Source organism: Mchenga conophoros, linkage group LG7 (assembly GCF_057382185.1).
Source record: "Mchenga conophoros isolate Kocher_MC1m ecotype Shallow Benthic linkage group LG7, M_conophoros_male_GT1.1, whole genome shotgun sequence".
NCBI classification, from domain to species: Eukaryota; Metazoa; Chordata; class Actinopteri; order Cichliformes; family Cichlidae; genus Mchenga; species Mchenga conophoros.
Genome location: NC_140532.1, coordinates 48,187,032 through 48,196,262, shown reverse-complemented (window position 1 = coordinate 48,196,262; position 9,231 = coordinate 48,187,032).

Sequence of the window (9,231 nt, the reverse complement as noted above, 5' to 3'; positions counted from 1 at the left end):
TACAATACTGATGTGTACCACTTTAAAGGCTTTTGCACAAAATGAATTCATGTTATGCACTGCCACCTACTGTAATATGTATGCAATAGCCTTTTAAACCCATTGACCCTCACAAGAGAAGAACCACTGATATTTAAATCCATCGATCACTCGGATGACAAAAGCTGCATTCAATTAAAAATCACATTGCAGGCTGAGTGTGCGTGCACTGAGAGCAGTGCGTTTCCAAAGGCACGTCTCCCTTTGATTTGTTGAAATGTCATTACCATATCTTTCCCCTTTTTTCTATCTGCAGGAGTTGGAATAAAACTGTGAACATCAGGGAGATGAGCGCATCAAATATTTAGGTGTATTTGGGTGAGATAATGATATCTCAAAGTTTTTAGACAGCCAAGAAGAAAACAAACAAACGGATGCGGTGAAATAACTCTTCAGCAACTTTAAAAATCAAACACGACTGCTTTACCCTTTATCCTGTTTGCCTGCTGTTATTTGTTTCCCCCTTTTCTATTCTAGGATAACATTTAATTTCTTTGCATAATAAACATTTCCGGCTTTACCCTTAAGTCTGATCTCAGAAACATATTTTCTTTCACTCATATTTTCTTTTTCCTTCGATGACACATCCATCCCTGCAATGGCTCAGAGGCTCTTTACTCTCACTGCATTTGCCTGGACATCATCCATGCTTTGAGTCATCGGACACTTGGCAGACTGTGGAGGAGTGATGACGGTTTGGTAGTTAGTCACTGCTTAGGTGTTGGTACACGCTTTAGTATAAAAGGTAGGTGCAGCCATAAAAGGTGGGAAAAAAGTGTATTCATCTTGGTGCAGGTTCCTTTTGTTTGTTTTGTTTCTGTCAACTGCTCCTACCTGCAGTGTCTTATTGAGATCACCATGAATGGGATCACTGCTGGTGTTAGAATTTAACTCTTGGTAGTTGTTGACCTAAGATGTGCTAGTTGGCCACTTTATTTTAGCGGGTATTACTGGGTTGACCTGCTTTTGATTTTAGGGCGAGGCAAGATGGATCCATGGTTTCATATTATTTTATTTACTCCACATTCTGCCCCTGCCACCCAGACATTGCAATAGAAATTGAGGCTCATCAGACAAGGCGATGTTTTTCCCACTTGGACAGGTTGTGAGTTGCTCTTCTGCATACCTTGGTTGTAAAAATGGTTATTTGAGTGACTGTTGCCTTCCTATGAGCTCGACGCTTTAGCTCCTCTGTCATTAACAAGTCCTTTTCCCTCAGCAAAATGTTGCTTGCTGGATATTTCCTATTTTTCGGGCCATTCTTCGCAAACCCTAAAGATGGCTGTGTGGCAAAATCTTAGTAGATTAGCAGTTAATGAAATACACAGTCCAACACTGAGGAGCTGTGATTAACTGATGTGATATTTAAAGTAATGAGCAACTGAAGAGGTGTACCTAGAGAAACAACACAAGAGTTTATGGTTTTTTTTGTCATTTTGCCAATTTTTATTTCCTCAAAAACACACTAAACTGCACATTCATAGCATAAGTTTTGACACTTTAAAATTTTTGTTCATCAGACTTTTCTGTTTAAAAAAAAAACACAGTTTGTGTGATGTAAATCATAAAGTAAATCATTTTCTGCTTATTTCTTATTATTACTTGGTATCACTACAGCAAATACACTGAAAAATGTTCTATGTGAATCAAGTACCGCAGGGTACTTGAAAAACTTATCCACGCTTTTGTGACCTCCAGGTTAGACTATTGCAATTCTCTTTACTGTGGTCTCCAATCCATCTCTCTTCAAAGGCTACAGCTTGTTCAGAAAGCGGCGGCTGGCCTTCTTACTGGAGCTAGAAAATTTGCTTCTGTCACTTCAGTTCTTGCTGATTTACATTGGTTACCTATCAAATATCGCATTGAGTTTAAAAGTTTGCTACTCACTTTTACAATCCTGAATAATATTGCGCCCAGTTACGTCACTGACCTCCTCAATCTGTACACTCCTTGTCGTGCATTAAGATCATCAGGTCAATTACTCCTGGCCCAACCAAAGTTTAGACTGAAGACTAAAGGCGATCTTGCCTTTGCTTCAGTTGCACCCAACCTTTGGAATAGCCTCCCCGCTTCTATTCATGCCTCAGACACTATCCAATCTTTTAAATCAAGATTGAAAGCATACTTCTTTAACCTGGCTTTCCTAACCAGTTAATACCCTTCTTAAACTTTTTATTAATTTTATTATTTTATTATTAATTTTACTGCTTTTTTTTAATCTTCTTAGTAGATATTTTGTATTCACGATCTGACCTTCCTCCTGAATTGAGGCTTGATACCTGTTTTACTTAACTCTTCTGGTCTATTAGTGCCTCCATTCTGTCTGTGCTAGTGCCCGATCTGTACTTTGTTATTGACCTACGTTGTTTCTCTGTATTACTGTGAAGCACTTTGGTGTGCCTTTGTGTTTTTAAATGTGCTATATAAATAAAACTGTATCATATTGTTAAATTTGTAATAACGAGGAGCAGAGTAATAACAATGGAAATGTTGAATAAAATTTGATTTTGTAAATACTGAGTGGACTAGGAAAACATGAGTAAGACATTTCAGCTGTCTACACACTCTCACTTTCTACTACCACTTCTCTTTTGCTTATTCTTTGACTACACAGTAAATACAGAGGCATAATTTCCCACCAAAGACAGTTTATTTATTTATTTATTTATTTATTTTATTTTGGTCTGCGTATTTTTACTTTCAACACATCTAATGAGTCATACAGGATACGGCGGTCGGTTTTGATGAATTTCAACCACTACATGATTTACAGTTTTTAGGGAGTGACCTATATGTCTGTGACTAAGCTAATTATGCTGGTGGGGTGATACAGAGATTAACCCTCACCTTACGCAACACTACTTTAAATTCCATTTGTTTGTTTTTTTTCTTTACTTCCACCCAACAACCCAGCAATAGTTTCAGTCATTCTGGTTTCACTGGTGAAAATCTCTCGCACTCATTCTATGAGTCTCATGGCTTGACCCAGTTAATTCCCTGAGATACCCCTGATGTTTCCCACCTGGACACCCTCACGGTCTCACAGTGAAAGCTGCTGGCTTTGCATACTGCAAGTGTGGGATTCGTGGGGTTTTATGGCTCTGAGCCACTTTACCTTCAGGGGTCAAATACAAGTGAAGCATTTAATGATGCCAAACCCTCCCTGTAATGCAGCATGACAGCAGCATTCCTCCAAAGAACCATCACTAGATGGCACTACTAACACTGAAATAGCAAAGACATGTCACATGAGTGTAACAATGTTCATGAAACGTATATATTTAGTGTTGCTTTTAATTAAACTCAATATGAGAAGACATACATTTTCTAATCTGTCACACACAATCTTCAAATTTAATCACACAGCTGATCATCTTAAATAACTAACCTATGAATACAAAACAATACTTATTTGTAGAGTGCTATTCCCACCTTGGTTTGTATATCCCAGTTGTGTGCCGCATCTCTTTTATACATCTGAACATAAAAATCTTAATCATAAAAAATCCTCCTCGCTCCTCTGTCTTTCTCGTGCATCTTAGGAAGTGAGGCATCCGGCATCATGGCGTACTGAGATTGATATCTGGGTCACAGGCAGCAGGACGGAGAACAGAGATGATGAGGAGGCACAAAACAGAGAAATGAGAAAAGTGCCCAAATTGCATGGACTAAACGGAGCTTGTTCTTGCAAATGCAAAATGGCATTCGCTTCCAAGGCAGCACTGGAGATATTAGAGCAATGGTGGTGTAATAAGCTTGTAATATTTCTTCTGGGAGATCTTAGAGGAGATGAGTGAATTGTGCAGCTGTGATGTAGAGCTCATTTCCACAATCATCCCAAGATTGTTAGCACTCTGGTTAGGAGGTGTGATTATTTAGCCTCATATTGCATTGTTAGGGAAAAGTCTGTGGCCCAGTGTAAACACTGAAGGAAGCATAATATAATTTAAGTAAATATTATGTGATGATACAAAAGATTTAAAGAGCTGAAAATGGCTGGAAGTTTGACAGTGGTCAAGCAACTTATACACAAATGAATCTCTTGTCTCTTATCTCCAAAATCCAATAGGTATGATTGAATAAATACTGGAAATCAAACCTCAGTTAAAATAATAAAGCATAGAAAAACAAACACATTATGACCAAATTCCTCATACAGAGAGTCACTCAAGCCATTCAAATTGGTATCACTGGTAGGATAAATCTGATCACTTCAGCTGCTCTTTCAGTTACACGAAACATCGAATTCTCTAAACAATAGCTCTTAGATAACGAGCCACGCGTAGCACGAAACTTTGAACAGAGACAGGAAACTCCCGATGATGAGAAATACGAGCGATTGTAATTTTTGATAAAGCTTTGCCAAAAATGATGTTGTTTTCTTTCTAGTCAGCACCAACCACCTTAGAGTACAACGATAAGACTATCAGCAGATCTCATCAGCTGTATGGCACATGATGGTAGCAGTTTGATGCATCTGTTAAAATCCAAACAATACAAAACCAAACAAACACAAAAATATGAGTCAGTCTCTCTGACTCATTCGAACATCGACCTGGGTAAAAAACAGTCCGCTCGAGATCGATTTAGTGACAGCTCTGATTCGCGCTTGATTTTAGTCTAATGTGGTTTGTTACTGAACATCTGCAATTTTAGTATTTTACTGTTATATTGCTTTTTACACTGCATTAAATTGCACTAATCTTTTTATATGACTGACCCAATGATAACATTTTTTTTGCTCGATTGCACAAGACAAAAAAAGGTTGGTGGAGTCCAAAACAGAGCGGAAAAAAGCATCCATCTAGTTGGTCTATTAACTCCACAGAACTGATGTTGTAATAGCAGCCACACACTGTGGAAGCAGCTTACTACCTAGTTATTGCTTCTCATTCTTCTTTTCCCAATTTTAGCTGAAGAGCTTCTTGCAAACTGTGCTGGAATATCAGTTAGATAGTCAGTGCAGCCGGATTATGATATATTATGAGTATTGTTAATATATTAGTAGGTATTAGTATTATTCTAACGTACACTACTCATTAACTCAAAAAAGTTTCAGAAATGAATAGGAAACACATACATAGCACATAACATAAATGTTTTCCCGATTATCTGTTTCTCTCAAGAGCTGGTGGAGACCAAAATACGAGCTACAAGGATGCATAACAATCAACAGTTTTCTGTTCAGTTGTTTGGGTTTGGGCTGAAATTGAAAAGGAGAAAAACGCAGCTCTTCTCCAAATATGCCTTGGGTAAACAAAGTTGTTCACTAAAAGACAGCCTGTGTTACAGCTCAAGAGGCTCCAGCACAATCTGGACGTGTACTGACTAATAATCCATGTGTATTAGCTGTTCGCATGGCTGATAAGAGGACACCGCAGACTGTCGTGATGAGAATTTACTCACACTCTGTGGCTGTCAAATATGTTTTTCTTTCTCAATCCATAATGGTAAGTTCAAAGGGATGTTGTGGAGTTTCAGAGGAAAGAGGACCAGCTTGATGGATGGTTAACTGTACAGTATATACAGCTGGAAACCCACTGCTGTTTTTTTTTTTTTGTATCCAAGCACCGTGGATCAAGAAGACAACCTCAAAGACCTAATTAGTAAAGGATGTGCTCTTCAAAACATTTCCATTAGAGATGGGAGGAGGACAACTAAGAAGAGGGCAGTGTAAGGGAAATCTCCAGTTTAAGTTCAAGTTGCTGCTCATTTACAAGGTTTAACAGGAGAGAAAAGTCATACGATGTCCATTAAGGACTATGGCAACCTGTTTCAGGTTTGTTTACTTTAGCTTTGATTTTTTTTCTTTGCTGTAAAATCGACAAGACAGTTGATTTTAGTTACAGTTATGGTAGAAACTATATTAAAGCTTTCTAGACAAATAAGCACACGTTTTCCTCTGTAGTCCTAAAGGAAGGCCCATGTGGTTCTGTGCCATGGATCTGTGGTTTCCAATACAAATCTCTGGCAGGGAAAGAGGCATTTTCACTTTGGCCTGCTGCTATACAGCCTCAGTCACAGTTTCATAACAGCACGCTTCACTTGTTTTCTCAACATTTCCCAACAACACTGAAACTAAGACCTAAGCTGAGACGTATCTGGTTCACAATCTGTGTTATGTAAGTCCATTACAAACACTGCAAGAACAGTTTTTTTTTTGTTTTTGTTTTTTTTTACCAAAATCGTAGTGATGTAATTTATAATGTTACTTGTTGTATATCTCTGAGTTCTCTATAGAAAATGTAGCCAGAAAACTTCTTCAGGTTGTCAGAAAACATCTGCAGATGGCTCCAGAGCACACACATTCACATTAAAAGATGAGGTGCAGCCAGTGACACCCTGCTCATGATATCATGTGAAGTGTGTGTGTGGATAAGCATGTGTATATGTGTACTAGTGTTGCTGTTGGAGGTGATCCAGGCTTGCAGATGGCCCTGGTTTGTGTTTGCACTGAACGACTGCAAGCCTCTCGCCTCCCTAGTGACCGTGACGAACAGCGTGTGCGCGCAACACACAGGACCACTGTACAATGACTTTTTTGAGGGTTGGGGTCTGACACCGCTGCTCTGACTCTGTAAATTGTTCTGTTAGTGACGCTGTTATGTTTTCACGAGACTGGAGGAATGTTGTGCAGGGAAACTGGTTAAAAGGTTTCTGACGAAAAAGCAAGAGGCACAGACAAACGCAGATAGAGAGGCCGAGGAAAGACGGGCTTTGAACAAGTTTGAGCTTAAACGTTTCTAAGTTAACTAAAACGTAAGGAAGCTGGAAAAACAGCAACCAAAAGGAATATGAGTATAAGTAACAAGGAAAAGGTGAATGCGTTGTTGAATAAAAGCTAAAAGTTGAAAACTAGCTAACATTTTGGTTAAATAAAAGAAATTGTTAGCTAACAATGTAGATATGCATTATATAGCATTATTTATTAGATTTTCCTTGATGAACGTTGTCAATTATTTGGCTACAAGTGTAATTAAACAATTGAAATTGCTTGCTAAACCTACAGAAATAAAGTTGCTAACTAAACTTGTTTATTAAAACTACCTTCAGCTGCTCCCAGGGGTCGCCAAAGCGGTGAGCTCCAAATGTTTGATTTAGCAGACTTTTATGTTCCCTCCGAGGACCAAACAGATGAACTTTTGCTCATAAAGTGTGCAATGTTAGCTAAATTGTTAGCTAAAACCTAAAGAGACACACTTTAAATAGAGCCATTAGCTAAAAATGGATTTATTAAAAGTTGTCAGTTTTGTGGCTAAAAGTATGGAGTACATTAGTAGAAACTGGTCACTAAGAGTTGTCAAACCGAGTAGGCACTAAATGTAATGTAATGGATGAACAAATAAGCAAAGTTATTTAACTGAAACTAAACGAAATAGCTAATTAGCAATAAGCTAGAAATGCTAAACTAAAAGATGTTCAGATCCAGTTTAAAATAAGCTGTAATCATTTGAACTTGAAATGTTCTAAAGGTGTCTGAGAGGGTACATCAAATAAAGACAGCTATTATTTATAGCATGTCAGTACATTCTTTCTAGGCACAAACGTACCAGAATGCAATGTTTTGTATTTGAGAAAGACCTCACAATCACATCAGTTGTGACGTCTGTTGGGTATGTCCTTAGGTAGACGGTGTTCTCTTTCCACTTGTACTTTGAATGGAGGGTAACAGGTACAGTAAGCGTACCTGCGTTCACCTGCACACACTCCCTGGCTGGGAGCCACTACTATAGCAACAGTGACAACAACACAGCAGGAAAGCCTTTTGGACTTCCTGGGAGATCCTCTGGTATGCACACGCTCAATGTTTGTCGACTCAGGAATGTTGCCTGGGCGACTGGAGGCCATGAAGAGGGAAACCCCTTATCTGCTGATGTTGACATTCGACCCTTGTCACAGTTCAAAAGTCGGTTGAGTACAGATGGAAAAAAAGAAGACATACAAACGCACACCTTTAAGGTTGGTCTATATACAGTATGTGTGTCACCATGGAGATACTGTTTGGGTGGAGCATATGCTCCAGAGGGCATGAATGGTTGCAAAACAAAGACAGAGAAAAGAAAGAGGGCGTCCCTTTGCTTTGAGTCAAAATGGTACACTTACACTTTCAAGCAGGAAGTCCATAGTGGTAGATCATGAATGAGCTGCAGACCATAGGCTTGCTGATGTTTGTAAAGGGAGGGAGGGCTGGCTTTTTAAAACCTCACTCGGTGTGATTGCGACATCGTTTTCTGTGTCTTGTAAGTGTTGTTTTGTGCTTTGTGGCTTTAATAATGATTGCAGATCTGGCTTGTTTTAAAATGGGAGTTTGGTACAAGATGCTGAGAAATGAATATCAGCCACTGCGGAGGTCTCACCTAACCCAGCTTTGTTTATTCTTGCTTTTAAAATGACCATTGTTATATGCCCCTACCAAACATTAGTGAGTTTTGAGTGAGAGATCCAGCAATATTTAGCAACCTTCACACAAAGAAATATTAACATGGATGTATAGCAACAGTTAATCTTTGTGGACCGTGTAGGTTTGCTCTTATCCTGTTAAAGATTCCATATATAAAAGGCCCATAGGCTGAGCCATGAATGCTGCATTCCCATCATATTTCAGGGGGAACACAAGATGGAAAAGTAACGTCCCTGAAATCAAAATGCATGAAATGCCTTTATTGACGCAGCTCTGATGATCTGATTTCAGTTAGTACATTTAATAAATTAAACCAGTGGTCTTTGTGTCCTCAGTTGACCATCTTTACACATGGATCACAGATTGGAATGTTTTTATTCCCCTATCAACACAGGGAAACAATCCTGATCAGCTGGGGCGATTTCTCAAAAACAAACATATTCATTTTTGATTTTTCTGCATCTACAGCAGCTCAAAGAGCACTGCTGCGCCTGAGCTTTAGGACTCTGATTCCCACACAAAATGTAACTTTTTTATTGTATTTGCCCAAGTCCTTTCTTGTATATCGCCCGAAAGCCTATTATGCATGTCAAGTCATGTTGGGATAATCAGTAAAAAAACAACCAAAAAAAGAGTTTCAACTGGGGAAATTCATGTAAACACCCCCTCGAGTCGGCAAAAACAACTCTGAAAGTTGGAGGAAATTGTGGCGCACGCTTTGCCAAATGGTTGACATCACTCGCAAAAACATAGCGGATGAATGTAAACATAGCAGGAATCTTTTGATTAAT